At 36.8% G+C, this 18,355-nt stretch overlaps 1 protein-coding gene across 3 annotated transcripts in view; it reads left to right on the top strand.

Annotated features, from left to right (window-relative positions):
* Positions 1-18,355, top strand: part of SLIT2 (slit homolog 2 (Drosophila)) — a 404,995-nt gene that overhangs the window by 33,765 nt on the left and 352,875 nt on the right. The window lies entirely within an intron of this gene.

An 18,355-nucleotide genomic window follows, 5' to 3' on the forward strand; every position in this document is an offset into this window, starting at 1 on the left:
GGGAAGCTGGGAAGGGAAGTGTATCAAGGAGGGAGAGATAGTGAGTTGAGTCAGTGATGTAGCCTGTGCCTGGGGTGGTACTGAGTTCATCAGCAGCAAAGGTTAGCATTCCTCTGCAGATCCTGGCCTGATAGACCATTTAGCAGACAGACTGATGTTTGCACCCAGGGAGTATCTTCTGCCTCTAAACTTGATTTAGTTGTAGCTTGTACAAACAATTCAGAAGACCCTATTACCCTGTTATTTTCTTGACCCAAATTAAAGCACCTTTTTTTCCTTTTTTTTTCTTTTCCATAGGATAAACATGCTGACATTTTGTGTGTATAGCTGGACATAGGCTGAACAACTCTGTAGCAACTTTGGAGCTTTACTTTAACATAGTCTTCATTCTACGAAGAGAAATATTTCCTGATTGGAGAAAGTGGTGGTGATGAGGGTGGAAAGGTTGAGGTCAGCCATGTTGCACTCATGAATTCAGTGCATGATCCAGAAGCTCTTCTAAGTGGTTCATTTGTATCAATATTTATTGGATCTTCAAGGATATGTTGTTGTTCAGTTGCTCATATGTGTCTGACTCCTTGTGACCCCATGGACTGCAGCATGCCAGGCTTCCCTGTTCTTCACCATCTCCTGGAGTTTGCTCAAACTCATGTCCATTGAATCGATGATGCCATCCAACCATCTCCTCCTCTGTTGTCCACTTCTCCTCTTATCCTCAATCTTTTCCAGCATCAGGGCCTTTTCCAATGAGTCAGCTCTTTGCATCAGGTGGTCAAAGTATTGGAGCTTCAGCTTCACCATCAGTCCTTCCAATGAATATTCAGGGTTGATTTTCATTAATATAAAAGAGAGCCAAATCAGATGGGAAAACTGAGACCCAAAGAGATGAAGTAATTTGCCCCACTGGCAGGCTGGCATTTGACTACAGTGTAATGCTCATTACCATGTGTTTTAACTGGACTAAAGAGTTTCTTTTAACTAGGTAAAAATGTCACAGAAGGCATGATCCATATAATCTATTTAAATCCTTACCGTGTTTGATGCGTTGTAACAGTGCACAGGTACTTAGAGAGACCTTGTCCCCCTCTGTCTTCCATTTGTCCATCACTTATTAAGACCTGGAGCTTAGTGTCACCTTGACTCATTTCCTCTTCCTTTACCCCTACTCTGAAGTTCTGCTGAGTCTACCTTCTGATAGCTGCACCCATCAATCCTCTCCTTTTCCCTGTCTTTAGTTTAATTCCTAACTAGGGTCCTCTGCTCCAAAATTTCTTCATCCAGAGGTGTCTTCTTAAAGAACAGCTTGGTTTAGGTTCTTCCCCCAGTCAAAACTCATTTGGTCTACGAGCATGGCAGTTTAGATTTAGCAAAACATTTTCCCATTACTTTCAAAGGAACTCTTAGAAATACATATCACTGCCTCAATTGTATTAATGAAATAACTAGCCTACAGTGGTTAGCTGAATTACTAGCCAACTGCAATAAGACTGATAAATAGTAGAACTATTACTTTTCTCTAAACTTTTATAATCACCAGGATCTGTAGTCTAAACTCTAACTTGGCCTTTAAGTTTCCTCAGTGGTCTCAATTTATCGTTCTTACTCCCTGATCTTATACTTCAAGAGTTACACACCTGAAGTCAGCTACTCTTGAGCCTGTGGAGTTCTGCGTCTGCTATTTCCTCTGTCCTTTGCATCAGGCAAACGTCCCTTCACTCTTCGCAAGCCAGATCACGCCTCCTCCACCTTGAAGGCCTCATTGATTTCACCTAGGAACACGCAACCTCGTTACTTCAGCGCCTCCGGCAAACAGTGCTCTCCATTTAAAGGTCACAGCAGCCTCACACAGATTATGCCTCTTCCTTCTCTACTGCCTGCCAGAATACTTCTCATCCCCCTCTTTGGTGATAATATGCCTTATGTCTCAAGAGGCTGTCATAGCAGAGGTCATATTTTATTCATCTCACCATCACCTTAGGTCCTGGCCCAAAGTTGGGACTGCTTTGTTGACTAAGTGAGCTTACATGAAGACTTTCATAATGCATTCAAATGAATTCTTCGCTGAGCTTTTTTGGGAGAGTTTAATCTGAGCCCGCTCCCTTTTTGCAGCCCTACCACATAGTTTTTCTTAGGCCTCTCTTAGTTTTATGTAACAGTTGCCTTTTAGAAGAGTGATTTTTCTCTCTCCTAAAAATCCAAGCTTCTGGTGGCAGGTTCTAAGTCTTTTTCATTTATATGCCTCCCAAGGTAGATGCTGTATTACTAAGCATGTAACAGGAGCTTGATAAATGTTTATTACATACATTTAATAAGGATTTTACATTCTTTTCCTCCAAGTCACATTTCTATCATCACAACAGAAAACTTCTGTCTTAAAAACTATTTTTAAAAAATCAGTAATAGTGTCTCTGATTTTTAAACAGTTAATATTTGACAGAACTAGAGCATATTTATACAGATTGGTAAACCAGTGTCCAGACAAACAGCCTTGCAGTTGTTTTCTATCGTATTTATTATGGAAATGTTGTTATGTTAATTTATTTTAGAATTTAAATAAATGACACGTGAATCAGTATGCTGTGGTGGAGAGAGCCAGGATTTTGTGGGATAGGATTCAAACTCTAGTTTCAGCAATGTGCTGGGTGGGAAACACTCTCCTCTAACCTGGTTTCCTTGCCTGTTAGGGGATGATAATACACTACGTATGTTATTGGGTTGCTGTAAAGATTGAGTTTGTGGTGTCAGCAAAGTCCTTACATTTAGTAAACTCTCAATAAATATCACTAGTTATTAGAACGGAGAAAGCAATGGCACCCCACTCCACTACTCTTGCCTGGAAAACCCCATGGACGGAGGAGCCTGGTAGGCTGCAGTCCATGGGGTCGCTTGACTTCACTCTCGCTTTTCACTTTCATGCATTGGAGAAGGAAATGGTAACCCACTCCAGTGTTCTTGCCTGGAGAATCCCAGGGACAGGGGAGCCTGGTGGGCTGCCGTCTATGGGGTTGCACAGAGTCGGACACGACTGAAGCGACTTAGCAGCAGCAGCAGTTATTAGAAACACTGACACTTCCCTGAATTCATGTGTTCTACACATGTGCTTGAGAATTGGAATATTTCACTTTATTTCTGAAATGCTCTCTATCCAGGATAACATTTCACGTCAGCCAGCTTATTGTGGATGCTTATGGAAGAGCTCTTCAATGTTAAATATGTTCAATGCTGAACGTCTCAAGACGAGGTAAACTGTTTAAATACAGAAAATAAGTGCTTGTGGTTTGTGGATTAGTTATATGGTTTCGGTTGCAAGTAACTGACACCTGTCTGAATCTGGTTTTAATAATAAGCAAAATTATGAGATCACAGAGCAAGTTCAGAGATAGCTTTTCATTTTTTTCTCTCCACTTTTCCATCCTCAAGGGCAGATTATATTAAGGCTTTGCTCCTATTCTCAAAATGGCTGTCGTTTAGGGCCTCATGTTGAAATTCTTCTGGTTCATATGCAGTAGAAAAGGGAAAGAGAGAAAGAAGACAATAAAAATCAGAGAGAAGGGAGGCAATATTTCCCCCCTGCCCAGTAGATTCTGTATCCCTTATTCCAGTCCATTGAAGCAACTTAGGTAAAGTTAGATCTAAAGTCTATAACTATAGACCAAGAGTTGCCAAAGAAATGGCATATGGTGATTGATTTAAAGTACTTAAAATATTTCTCTGGTCTTTCAGATGGATAGGTAAGTGAATCAGATTAGGATTCTGTCAGGATTGAGGAAGGGGCACCGATTGATGTGAGGAAATAACCAACAGTGTCCGCTACAGTTAGGAACTTAAATTTTAATTGTTCATTTAATTTTCCTGTAGAAATTTAGAAAAGTTGCTGATATAGCAAGTTTTAGTTTAGGTCCATAAAACTGGAACATCTTAGGTTTGCTGATTGCTTTATGCTCCATCTTCACGTGTAGAGATAATAAAACCTACCTTTCAGGTTTTTGAGATAATTAAAAATAAAATCTATGTAAAGCTTGCTTTGAGTAGTTGTATTTTCTTGGTCAAAATTTGTATAGTCATCTTTGACTCTTTTATATTACTGTTTTCCACTTCTAAATACTTACATTATGAATCTACATAGGTGCCTGATTATCACATATAAGTTCATACACCCAAGAAAAGATTCAAAAGTTTTTTTATAAACTAAAGTCTACATTTTATAAAATCTATATTCATGCAGTTTTCTATGTTCCTCACAGGAGCTTTGTGAGGTAGATATCATTTATGACATTCTCCAGATCTCATTACCTGCCTCCTCCTCGAAAATGTGACTTTCATGAGGACAGAGAGTCAGTCTGTTTTCTTCACTGCTGTGCCTTCAGCATCCAAAATAGTACATCATGGAGGCAGACTGATAAATGCTCAGTCAGTGTTTGTTGAAGGAAAGGAGAAAGGGAGGGAGGAGTTTGCCTACAGAGGGTAAAGGACTCTCTTAGTTCATGACTTAACAGTAAAGATATGAACCCCCTTGTTTTGTGAGCCTGAGACCTGTATCCACCTTGAACTCTTTAGCTACATTAGGTCAGTTTTCTCTCCCTCGGTTCTTAGTTTGCTGCAGCAGGGAATTGAAACAATAGACCAAGATAGCTCAAGCAGGCAAGGTTTATTGAGCAAGCGATAAGTAGTACAGTCTTGAGACATGAGAGTGGACCAACCTCTGCAGGAGTGTTCCTCGCCAGTTTTGATTTCCCTTTTTATATTGCTTGTTTCCTCCCCTGGGCAGTCCCTGAGGCCTGATTGGTTATACCCTATGCAAATGAGGCATAAACTCGAAACCAGTCAGGAAATGGGGTGTGTTGGGCAGGTTTTCCCTCCAGAAGTCTTCAGTCAGGTCTGTTGTTCTCCTTTCCTGCATCCTGTGGCCTCCTAACTGCCACTTCCATCTGACCACTATTTTGGACCCTATTCTGACTTGAACAGCCTAATAGCTTCATTCTACTTTCTTCACCCTCCTTTCCTCTCTTTGCTCAGCTGAATGAGCACATGAAGTTCCCAAGATAATCCTTGCTTTTCACTTTCACAGGACCATTATATATACAGATTTTCAAGCCAGTGGTTCTACTTGCTCAGCCCTCTCCTGCCTTCCTGTACCCTGTCATTGTCTCATAGTATCCCTGGTTGACTCTGTTGTTGTTCAGTCGCTAAGTCATGTCTGACTCTGCGACCCCATGGACTGCAGCACATGTTCTCTGTCCTCCACTATCTCCTGAAATTTGCTCAGATTCATGTCTGTTGAATTGATGACGCTGTCTAACCATCTCTGTATATAGAGCCTTTGTATTCCAGTTCAAACATGACTTCCTCTGGTAAGCCTTTCATGATCCTCCAGATTAAATCACCTTCTCTTTACACATCCACCTACTACAGGATATAGTTTTTAAAGGCATGTGTGTTTGTATGATTATTTTATGGTTTCTCTTTCTTCACAATAGATCTTAAAAACAGGATATGGATCTTGACTTATTATTGGTTCCCTAAAGCCTGAGCAGTATCTGGCATATTCTAGGTGCTCAGTGAATATAACATGTTGACTGAATGTCACCATTGTCTTCTCAGTCTATTTTCATGTGTTTCTCATCAGTTATACTTACAGTTTGCAGAAGAAAGGTTAGTGTTTTGTATAAAGTCCCTTATTTCCCCCCACATATCTTTTCTCACAATAACCTATATACTCCTGCTGCTGCTGCTAAGTCTCTTCAGTTGTGTCCGACTCTGTGCGACCCCATAGACGGCAGCCCACCAGGCTCCTCCGTCCATGGGATTTTCCAGGCAAGAGTACTGGAGTGGGGTGCCATTGCCTTCTCCAGACCTATATACTGGAAAATTGTAAAGTCTTCAGGACCAGCCACTGCTTACCTGCTTCAAGTCTGTATCCTCATTTCCTTCTCTTATTTTAGGTCTCAGCTTTAAATTTACCTTCACTGCACTTCACTTCATTCAAGGATAGATGATGGTTCCCTTATCTGAGTGACCTCAGCGCTGCTCCCCCACCATTAATGTAGTTAGCATATCTGTTCCTCTCATTTGTCTGTCTATTGAGCTGAAAAATAGACTGAATCTAGTCTAAGATATTTGCCCCGAGCTTAGCGTGGTACCTGAGATGGTACACACCAGAGATATTTTTCCCAGTGACTGAATGCATGTCTTGTATGATATTCCCCAGATATTGAAATCATTCTTGGAAAATGCATTCAGTAAACAGTTGAAATTGAATTCAGTGTCTTCAGTGCAGCATATGCATCCTTCAAAGATGGCTTAACATAATCTACTTTTTAGTGATCTTAAAAACTGAAGAGCATATCGGGTGCTGCAGACAAGTACCCAGCTGGGGAGGAGAATGGGAGATGAAATCCAGCATGTCTTTTGTTCATTAGGCCATATCTACCCCTGAGAGGCTATCTTTAAAAATTTTTCACAGAGATACTGTGTGTGATAATATGACCCTAGATAGAGGAAGAAAATGTTAGAAATTTCTATTTAAATTTTTCTCTCAACTTTGAGAACTCTCTATGTTTCTCTGAATTTTAAAATACTCATAGTGGTACTGTAATACTAAATTCATATAAATATATGAATAAATTATAAATGGTGGGGATGCTTGCTAACTGTACTGATGATACGTGATGAAAGCAGTTATGGAGAACTGTGATTGAACTTAACGAGCCCAATGTCAGTGTAGTTTCCGAGTTGACTTATGGCTTCTTCTTGACGCAGTTTTCAGCTGCCCTAAGAAAGGCACGCTCAGGTAATGACATCGTGGACATCCTGTGCACCATGGCACTTGTGCATGTGTGAATCGTGTGTCTGTCCCTTGTTCCTGTGCTTGTGAAGAAGAAGAGAATGATTGGACTGTGCCTTTTGTCTGCAGGCTTTGTTCAAATTCATCCAAATGCCTCCCTTTTTGGCAAAGCATCTACCTTAATTTCCAGATTCTCAAGTCTGTTCTCCTTGCATATGGGTATAATGCATATGATGAGTCTTCTTTTCCCAATTATTGGCATACTCTTTAGATAAAAAAGTAAGTGTTTCATTTCTCCTCTGCCTTTGGGATATGATACTAATGAGTGAATAGTTGGTTTCTGATCACAAAATAGACAAACATGCTTGGATTCAGAATATCTTAACTAGAATCATGGCCCAGCCACTTTCCAAATGTGTGATTTGAACAAAATAATTAACCACTCTGAGCTTGTTTCTTTTTCTATAAGATGAAAATAATAATTAATTCACAGATTTGTTAAAAGAAATAAGCATATGTGAAGTGGTTGGCATAGTATGAAATAGACATTCTATAGAATTTTGACTTTTGAGCATGCTAACTGCAGAATACTTTTTCATATTTATTAGCAATACTAAAATCACAGCTGCTTGTTTGTGAGGTCTGATGTGATGGTTGCTTTAACATAAAAGTTTGTTCCTTCACTGTATTAAACTAGTTAAAATGTAACTGCATGCGTGCTAAGTCACTTGAGGTGTGTCCAGCTCTGAGTGACTCTATGGACTGTAGCCTGCCAGGCTCTTCCATCCATGGGATTCTCTAGGCAAGAATACTGGAGTGGTTGCCAGGCCCTCTTTCAGGGGATCTTCTGGGCCCAGGGATTGAACCTGCATTTCTTACGTCTACCTGCATTGGCAGGCGAGTTCTTTACCACTAATGCCACCTGGGAAGCTCACATTTGTTTGGTTAGATGATTGGCTAATGGATTAATCATTTTCTGAGGAAATGACAACCTCCAAACCTTTTTTATTTTTCATCTTAAGCTGCCATACAAGAGTTGAGTAATGATACAGTGGTGGAGTGTCCATCAGTGTCCTGAATGTTGTTGAGTCATGTGGATGCTACGGGCTTTGGAGGAGTAAAACCACTTCTGACTGCAGTATCTAAGAGGGCAACACAGAGATTCTAAGTGGATTTCTGTAGTTTCCAAAAGCATAAGATGAAGAAAAACATCCATACAGAGAGAATAACATTATTTGAAATGGTTAAAAGGTATGTTTTTTGACTAAGAAAAATTTCATATGCTTGTGGTATTGGATTAAGGAGAAAAATAGTCAAGAAATGTAAATTGAGACCATTTTTAAAGGCTCTGAAATGCTTGGCTAAGGACTTCAAATTTTATTTGGAAGGCAGGGGTCATCTGATCAAGATAATTCTCTGGGAAGATTTTGACTGTACATTGAAGTACAGAAAGACTTTAAAGCCTAGAGATAGTCACAGAAATAATACCACGGTCCAGAGTTCTAAATTCAGGGTGATACTATTAGGAGAAGAGAAGGCAATGGCACCCCACTCCAGTACTCTTGCCTGGAAAATCCCATGGATGGAGGAGCCTGGTAGGCTACAGTCCCTGGGGTCCCTAAGAGTTGGACACGACTGAACGACTTCACTTTCACTTTCACTTTCATGCATGGGAGAAGGAAATGGCAACCCACTCTGGTTTTCTTGCCTGGAGAATCCCAAGGACGACAGAGCCTGGTGGGCTGCCGTCAATGGGGTCACACAGAGTTGGACACGACTGAAGCGACTTAGCAGCAGCAGGACATATAAAGAGATATTTGCAGTTAAATTGCAATGAGTATTGTGTTGCATGATGGTTTTATGTAGAGAACAGGATTTTAAAATTTTAAGTAAAGCCTATGTAAACAACAAAGAAAGCCTATTTCCAGGGCACTTTAATTAATTATGGAACTGCTGATAACAAATGAAGTTCTAAAAGTATAATAGTGTGAAATAGAGTCTTGCATGGAAGAGCACTACTTTTGTTTCAGGGTTTGGAGTCACTTCTTACCTTTTTTCCTGACATATATGCCCTGGTTCCGTTATTCTGTTGCTTGAAGTAGTGGAGGCATAGATCTATTAATGTAACCTTCACTTTTTAATTAGAATAAAAGAATGTAAAGTCTCATGCTAGAAAGGATCTTAGAAACTTAGATGAAGAAACAAGTGCCAGAGATGTTATGTAACCTGCCCAAGGTTGCCCAGCCTGTGGAGGAGCCTTCACTATGGCTCATAGGTCCAGGCTCCCATGTACAGGTCCTCCTAAGACTCTTTGCTGCCTGGTCTACACCTGCTCCAGGAACCCAGATCCTTTTTCCTTCTTTTTCTTACCATTTCACACTGTTTGCATTTGTTGTTATTTAAAGGCACTACCCTTAAATTCACAGACTATACAATGATGCTCATTATTATTATCATTACTGTCTTTAGAAAGTAAACATGTATTAAGGGTGCTATGCCAGCCTCTGTATAAAGCCAGATAAATCTACAAAGGCCTTAGCCCACACTGTGTCTCATATTTTATAAACTGGGGTTTATATCCTCAGGCCACTGAATTAAACATTTATATGTTAGTTTTCTCCCTCATTCTACATTCTTGCTTAGATGGTTTTTTTGCTTTATTTTGTCTTTAATTCTGGCTAATACTTTTGGTTCTAAGGAAGAGGAAAAGGAAATTCACATGTTGTTTTTCTTTTCCCAGAAGCTATAGGTATATTTTTAATATGTTCTTTCTAGAAGGGCTATTAGTTTATATACCTTACCTTAGTTTACAGATAAAAAAGCTAAAAACTGACTAGCCTTGCTGATGAAATGTAAAGGCATGAATGAAATTCAAATTTTCTTGGATCCATAAAATAGAACATGTATTGAGAAGTGACATCCTAATATTGACATTGACAAACTGAGAAACACTCAGAGAAAAACACTGAGGATGTAAAAAGTCCTGAATGGAGTATCATATGAGAATCAGTTGAAAAAACTTGAAAGGTCTATAAGAGTTAATCTAGGTGCTACTTAATCAGATTTTCTAAAACATTGAGGTATTATCCTCTCAGTGAAGTTTTTAAATGCTAGCTAACTCAGAAGGTCCAGAGTAATTTGGTAATGGAACTGTGTACCTCAAAGTCTTTACAGAGCGCTTGGTGCCAGGTATCCAATACTAGGCCACTGTTGAAAGATTGTACATGAGTGTGTCTTAAGTGTTTCTAATTTTTATGTCACTGAATTGCATTTAAAAGTGAATCTGATACTAAATGACATTATATAACAGAGATTAACCGTAATTTCTCTGAATCAAGGATGATAATGCGTTCCCTACTCTGGTAGGCTCCCTGAGGGTACTCTCTGAAACATCTGAAACACTTCGTATGCAAAAATCTTAATTTGAAAATCCCTGGGGTAAATAATTTCCAATTTTCATTTCAATGGAAAGATATTAATTTAACTTCAGTTTAGAGCAAGATCAATTTGTGTGCCTGGCTCCTGATGTGTTCAGGAGTTTTGAGGGAAATTCTCACACTGGTTTGTACTGGAGCAGAAGACATACCAGTATCTTAAAAGCCAGTTAATGCAACTTTATTTATTTCCAATTAAATCCAGTCCTCACTGTACCCCTCTTGAAAGGTATTTGAGCTGCCTGAGAAGTTATTTAACCCAATATAATGAAATAGAACAAAACAAAATCTTATATTATTTTCAGGATTCTAAGGAGGTACCTTCAAACATTTTTTTTCTGCACAGTGGTCTTTTTTCTTCTAAAAGTCTTAGATCTATGCTCAGTTGAGAAAGCATAATTGTAAGTAAATCTACTTGAATTTATAGGCTTGATTTTTCTTAACAGACCACTTTTGAAAAGAAAGGATGGAGACTAAAGGACAGATATTATTAAATAAAGTATTGGCAGAGTTACATACTCAGATTATCAGGTTCTTTGATACAGAATGCTGTAGCATAAACTACATTTTCACTTTATTTATATTAGGGTCTGTGTTGTACTTGAAGTCTCTTCCACCCAAGAAAATCTCTAGGAAATAGTAGCATGTTCAAACAAGTTTTCTACTGATTGTTGTCCACTGACTTTTAACATATTGTAGACATCCTAGAAATAACTAGCAAACCAAACAACTGTCCATAACTACCTCTTGTTACGCTTATGAGACCAGGGTGGTAAAACAGTTTATATTCTCTCACTCTGAATACAGAAATATTGGTTAACTTATTGCTTATTTTATCTCCCCATACTCATACTAATGTCAAATGTTAAAAAAAGATATGGAGAGTGGAATTTTGCATTAAACCAAGAGAATAAAACCAAAAATGAAAAAGTGACCCGAGCTAGAAACAAGTTAAAAATGCGATTTTTCAGCTTCACAAAAGTTACCATGGCATTACCTTTCCTTTTGTGCTGGTGATTTAATTTAGTAGTTTAAGAAAAAAAGTGTCTATTGCTGTGTTTAAAAATTCTAATTACAGGGATTGATAAAGAAATTTCCAAGTACAAGGGGTATTTGTAGAGAACTGGTGAAACTGACAAGTGATTGACATGTAAACAACCCCACTGTGCCCTTATATTCCATTCTGAGATGCTGGACCACAGATGCTAAGTAAGCCCCAGGAAGTTACCCCCATCTAGTTTTTATTAAATGCTTGGCTTCATTGATGTAAACAATATTGTGTATTAGCTGCCTAAATAAACTGCTTTCTTTGGTGCTGCTGTGCTATCCTTCCTCGGTGTGGTGGGATAGCTGTGAAATGAATGAATGGGAACTTTCCTTTAGTATGTTTAACTGAATTTAAACTCTGAAGAGGAAAGCAAAGTGCAGATTTCATCAAATAGATTGAAACCGTCTAAACATGAATGAAAGGGATAGCATTTCCAACTTGCAATTTTCTGTTTATGACTTACCAGAGTCTGAGTGAAATTGCCCTTTCTTCTCTACTAATGTAAAGGTGACAGCTCAGCATGTACACGCAGTGTTATGTTATGTGCAGTCAGAAGCTCTTGTAATTGTCCTTGAAAGCAGTTTACTGTTAATATATCTTGATTTTCAGAGTGTCATTGTTTTTTTCTCTTGGATCAAATTTTGGTTTTCCTGCGTCTTTACAAGTAGCTTTCTTAATTCATATGCATTTTTTACTGTACTTTTTAGTTCTCATTTCATTCTAAAAAATCTTTACTACAGCGTGCTTTGATAAACTATTTTGAAAAAGGAGAAATAGATGCATGCTATTGTAAGTTATGATTCTTTTAAGATGGTTTACATATTTTTGTAATGCATTCAAAAGCAGAGAATTGATCTGAAGTAAGACTTTATGTTTTCCTGATTTTTAAAGTTTGAAAGACATTCTTCTGTTTCTTACCGTTTTACATTTCTAAAATGTTCAAATGACTGCCTCAGAGTTTGGAGACAAAATATTCTTAATTTTTTTCCTCTTAAACTTGAATGCTAAGAACTTGGACGTTTTAAATGAGCTATTTGCCAGCAGATGACAATTCATTCCAGATTAAAGAGTAACCAAGTACAGTAAGATCTGTGTTTGCTAACCAGCAAAATCTGGAAAATTGCATTTTTGACATTCCCCAGGCAAAATTGTCAATCTAATAAATGTCAGTAAGACTAACTGAAATAGGGTAGGGTGAAATATGTTGGAATTAGATTAAGGTTGCTAGAGATTTAATGTGTATTCTTGTTAATTTAAAAAATCTCATAGGGTTTTCACAAACAAAAATTATATACCTGTGTAAATCATGACATTTCATTCCTTTGCCAGCCTATGAAGGAAAAGTGGGAGGTTAAAAAAAAAAAGAGAGGTCAATATGAATTTACTCCAAGTCAACTGTAATCTATATCGTGTCTTCCTAATATATCTCATAACAAAAGCTTGTTGTATCAGTATATTCCAAACGTTTGTAAGTTATTTAGAACTTGGAACATGTTTTCCCATAGAAACAATGTTGTAAATATTGGTTCAGTTCCCAGGCCAGTGCATCCAGCCTATTTAATCCATATGTATCTAAGATACAGTACCAGTGTTTGCTTGAGTCCTGATCCTGAAGGCATATGTGCAGCAAAGAATGCAGTGATGGGTATTTTCTCACAATTTTCTGAAAAGAAAATAGTCCCATAGGAATTTTCCAAAGAAACTATTTTTGATATTTGTCCCTTTCTTTCTGCATTTTCAGTGTCCCAGAGCCCTCCTGTGAACTTACAGTCAAGGCAGGGACAACAAGTTATCTCATCTGACCTTGGAAAGGAAAGCAGTGCACTTTATTTACAGATTCACTGTGGGGAATGGCATTTTGACTCTTTTATTATTATCGACTTTTTGATAAGGTTCGTTAACCTCAACTTTCTAAATGACCAAGTTTTAAGAAAGATAAGACATAAACTATGAATATGATAAAAGACAATTAGTGTTTGACAGAAGCATCTTGATATGTTGCTGATGTGTAAGGTCTTAGAGCTTAGAGGTGATTTTTAATAGATTTCCATTTTGTCACCCTTCAAATGCTTCATTTCTATTAAAATGCGTTTTTTTACAGTAAATCTCAGAGCCTTTGTTGAGGTGAGGCAGTGTCATGGGGAGGTTGATAATAAATTCTTAGTGTTCAAATAGGGGACTATAATTTATTGCGTTGTTTTTCAATTATGTAAAATTGCTTTTATTCATAATTGCAATTTTACATTTATTTTAGTGGCTGTGTAGACTGTATTTTCCCCTACTATCCTAATTTTGGAGTAGGAATTTTATTATTTTTTTGTTTTCTTTGCTTTGTACTAATTCCCACTCTTGTCACTCCCTTTGTTCTCAGACCTACTGGGAAGCAGGTTAAAGACAACCCCCCCAACAGCTGAATCATAACAGCCATTTTCAAAAGATACAGGTGTTTCTTAAGAAATGTAAAACCTCTGTTTTGCCCTGAGAAATAGGAACATGCACACTTTTTAAAAATGTCCTTGCTAATGTATATATATCAACAAGGGTAAAAACAAATTTTATTACCAGAACATTATTTCAAATGATATTTTTAGTGAGAAGTAACTTTTATTTTCTCGAGTTTATTTCAAAGGCTGACATGTTTTTTTCGTTGACAAAAGAAGACAATAGTGTTTATGAGATTATATATTTTTCACTAAATTGAGAAGTAATTCCAATTTTCCTCAGTAACTATATGCTGATTTTCAGGATTTTTTTTAATCCAGAAAAAAATTAAAATATGAAAATAAAATAGTATGTATAAAAAATCAGATTTCCAGTCTAGTTTTGTAGGTCTTATTTTGTTTATGTTGTTTAATTATTTTTTTTTAAAGATCTGTTACATGATTCTTAAAAATGTGAACTTTCCAGGTCCAACAGGGGGAGCCAATTCCATATTCTGCTCAGGTTGCTTGGCATTTTGTTGTTACCCATTTATCAAAGCCAAAAAATAATTTCTTTGCCCCTCTTGGCCATTTACAGGGTCCCATAACAGATAATAATTAAAATGATGCAGTGTTTTATACTAATTATCTCTTAGTCTATAATACTAAATGTATTAAGCTGTTATGGTTATGCCTAGAAAAGTCTGAAATAAAGGTCATTATTTTCGAGTGTATGATATTTTTATTGAAGGTAATGTTAATCGCATAATCTTTTCACAATAAAAATCAATATGGAAAATAGACCATTTTAATGCTCACAAAAATTATTTAGATATAGAAAGTTCTGAGTAGGTTAATAAAAATGGGAAATATATTCTCTGCTTTTTAAACGCATCAAGTGTATAAAATATTAATAATTAAAATCATATGACTGTTATATGAATGTTTTAAAAACCACATACCTTGCTTTCTTTAAAATAAAGATTTTTGACTAAGTTCAAGGTCTACCACAATGAATCATTTAGGGTGGTATTGAATTTCCATAATTGTTTGGTTTTGTATTCTGTTCTCAAGGAAGAAAGTGGAATGGTTTTACTTATTTATATTGCTATAGGCTATATTTTGATTTTGTCGTAAGACATTCTCAGAAATTAGGAAACTTTTCTGTCTGATATTTACATTTACTTGGACAAAAGACAGAATTATTTTGTGCAAGGACATTGTTTTCACATTTTAGAATACATATTATTTCATAATTTTGAGTGCAATAATTTTATTTTGAAATCTTTCATTAGCTAGCTACAAGTGTATATATATATGTATATCTCCTCGGTTATAATAATTGATAAGTTTATTTGGGTTGTTTCACATTTAGGCACCTACAGCATACACACACACACAAATACACATCCCTCGTGTTCTCAATTATAACAGAACTTTGGTCTTTATTTTTCTGTGTATTCAGACTAACAGTGATGAATGTACTAAATACCTATTTAAGGATTAATTGCTTATTTTAAATTTCAAGAGAGATAATTCTACAACTTATTGATTGATTTTAGCAAAAGAGAAGGTTTGCATGCATTTTTTTCTCTATGAAACTCTTTTTATTTTTTCTTTGAACTTAGCTCCTGTGATGCCTAGAGCTGTATTGGAATATCAGTATGCTCCTAGGCGCCTAAATACAATAACACTTAGTGAATTTTCAGTTTAACAAAAATTTGATCTGCTATATGATTTTCTAATTAAAAGATTAATCTAATTAATTTTTGTATTCCCTCAACATATAGCAGTACAGTGTTTGCCACATAGTAGATACTTTGTAAAAATGTGGGTAAGTGAATGAATGAATGAAGGGTGAATTCTTACTGGCTATATGACCTTGAAGAGTATATATATCTGCTTTTCTCATATATAAAACTACATGCTCACTGCCCAGTTTGTTCACAAGGTTGTTGAGAGAGTCAGCTGAGATATAGAAGAACTTCAAAAATTATAAATATTTTATGAAGAACTTATGAATAATGATTAACAGTACACTTTTATAATTTAGAATATTGCCTGTTTTGGATGTATCTTTGTTATAATCTTAAGAAAGTTTCAATATTAGAATGTCTCTTATTTTGCAGTGTTGCAGTGAATCATGCTCATAGGAATGGCCACGTAGATTCATGTTTGTTAAAATGAGATCCCTTTTATATCCAATTACCCTTTTGTTCTTCATGCCTCAGAATGTCATTTTGCCCCAATAGCCAGACATTAATTGGACATGCTAACTCTAGTGTGCCTGCTACTTATGTAACATTAGTTCCAGACTCCCTGCTTTTAATTGAAGTGCTACATTGTTAAATTCTCATGTCATGAATTGTAATTCCCTGGCCCAGCTAAGGAAGAGGACTCTATTGAAATATTTCCCAAATAACATTTCTTTTAAATTGATGAGTGTAGTTTGATTAATGAGATATTAGTAGGCGTGATGTATTTTCAATTGTAAATAAGTGCTGAGATTTAAAAAATTGTTAAAGAAGGCTATTTTAGAATAATCCTATCCCTCATGAGAAAAGTTGTCTTGACAACAGCACCATTTATAATTAGAAGCGATGAATATTTTATTTCTCAAAGGAAAATTCTCCCTCAGTATGCATGACAGTGATTGGGCTAAAATGTTCATCAGTCTCAATGATTTCTAATGCAAAAAAATACACTGGATATCAACTTTTGGGCTCGATAATACTAAAGCTTTACAGTTTAGATTTAGGAGAGGTTTTTCATATGGATATTTATATTAGTGAGATAAGAAAAGGAGATATTACTGACCTTTATTTACAGAAAGATTTCATGTCTAATAAGTGGCACATTTGAACTAGAGAAACGTGGAATAGATTTTTTGTCTTTATCATTTTGCCAAAGGGTGCAGAAGCATATGATACATTTCAGAATTGTGCTTTTACTCATGGTATAATCTATTTTTTATATCTTAGAATGTGTATCTTTTCAATTTGTAACATTTTACAAATTTGAAGTAAATGAATAGAGACTTAGCTCAGATTAAAATATTCAATATAAATGTCAATCCTTTTTTTTGAGTGTTCACAATTTAAATAAATGACTATTTGCATTAAAGGACACAATTCAGGTTTCATTTTGTGCAGTCATTTTTTGTTTCAGTCATTTGACATTTATCCGGTGCCTACTACATGCCAGACAATTTGAAGGTTCAAGTTAAATGAAACACAGTCCCTCTTGGGGGGATGAAACGGCACACCGATACAGTTGTTGCTGTTGTTCAGTTGCCATGTCGAGTCCAACTCTTTGCTCCCCATGAACTGCAGCACCCCCAGGCTTCCCTGTCCTTCCCTATCTCCTGGAGTTTGCCCAAACTCACTTCCGTTGAGTTGGTGATGCCATCCAACCATCTCATCCTCTGTCTCCCCCTTTTCCTCCTGCCCTCAATCTTTCCCAGCAAGAGGGTCTTGTCCAGTGAGGTGGCTCTTCTCATTAGGTGGCCAAAATATTGGAGCTTTAGCTTCAGCATCAGTCCTTCCAGTGAATATTCAGGCTTGATTTCCTTTAAGAATCACTGGTTTGATCTTCTTACTGTTCAAGGAACTCTTGAGAGTCTTTTACCACTGTTTGAAAGCATCAGTTCTTTGGTGCTCAGCCTTTTTTGTGGTCCAACTCTCACATCTGTAGACCAAACTTCAGATAATTGAAACTGCTGCCAGGTGTCAAGGATATTCTGTTCATTTCCAGAAGGGTCCCATTTTAAGTTGGGAGTGTAACAACCACTAGAGAAAATGTCATATAATCCAGTGGGGTGAGAGAGCAAGGAGAAGAGTAAGTGATGGAGGTATAGGGTAGAGTATTAAATGGGGCCTTAATCCAGAAGGTCTTATGATTTAAAGCAAACATTTAAGTCCTTCACTGTGAATTCATTGGCTTATTGTATCACACTGTTGTTTGTATCTGATTATGTATGATTTGGATTTTGTATGATATGAATTTATGTTCTATCATCATCTATGCTGCATGCTAAGTTGCTTCAGTTGTGTCCAGCTCTTTGTGATCTGCTGAACTGTAGTCCCTCAGACTGCTCTGTCCATGGGATTCTCCAGGCAAGAGTACTGGAGTGGGTTGCCATACCCTCCTCCAGGGGATCTTCCTGACCCAGGTATCAAACCTGGATCTTTCATGTCTCCTGCATTGGCAGGTGAGGTTTTTACCATTAGCACCACCTGGGAAGCCATTTTCATTTATATGACCATGTTAAAAATTCATACACTTCTTGAAGTCTTATAACTATATTACAATTAAAGTTTAACATGACGCTTTTTTAAATCATTAATTCAAATATTGTACTTTCAAAAAATTCAAAGGGTATATCCTCATGATGAATTTTAATTGGAAGTAATGTTATGTGGAATACTTTAATTTTATGTTTTGTGAGCTTTAGCTTTACTTTTACTAGAGTTTCACTCTTTGGGTTGCATTCATAAGAATGCAACATTTCATTCGAACACATTCAGTGGCCTGATTTAGAGGATATAACGTTATCTTATCAGCAGTCTTGGAAGGCAGATATTTTGCTTATTCCAAGGCACTGAAAAAAGGATTGAATCAAAGTGTCCTGGCTCTTTAGATTTACATTTCATTCATCTATTTTTTTTTT

This window comes from Bison bison, unplaced genomic scaffold (assembly GCF_000754665.1).
Source record: "Bison bison bison isolate TAMUID 2011002044 unplaced genomic scaffold, Bison_UMD1.0 scf7180017864464, whole genome shotgun sequence".
NCBI lineage: Eukaryota > Metazoa > Chordata > Mammalia > Artiodactyla > Bovidae > Bison > Bison bison.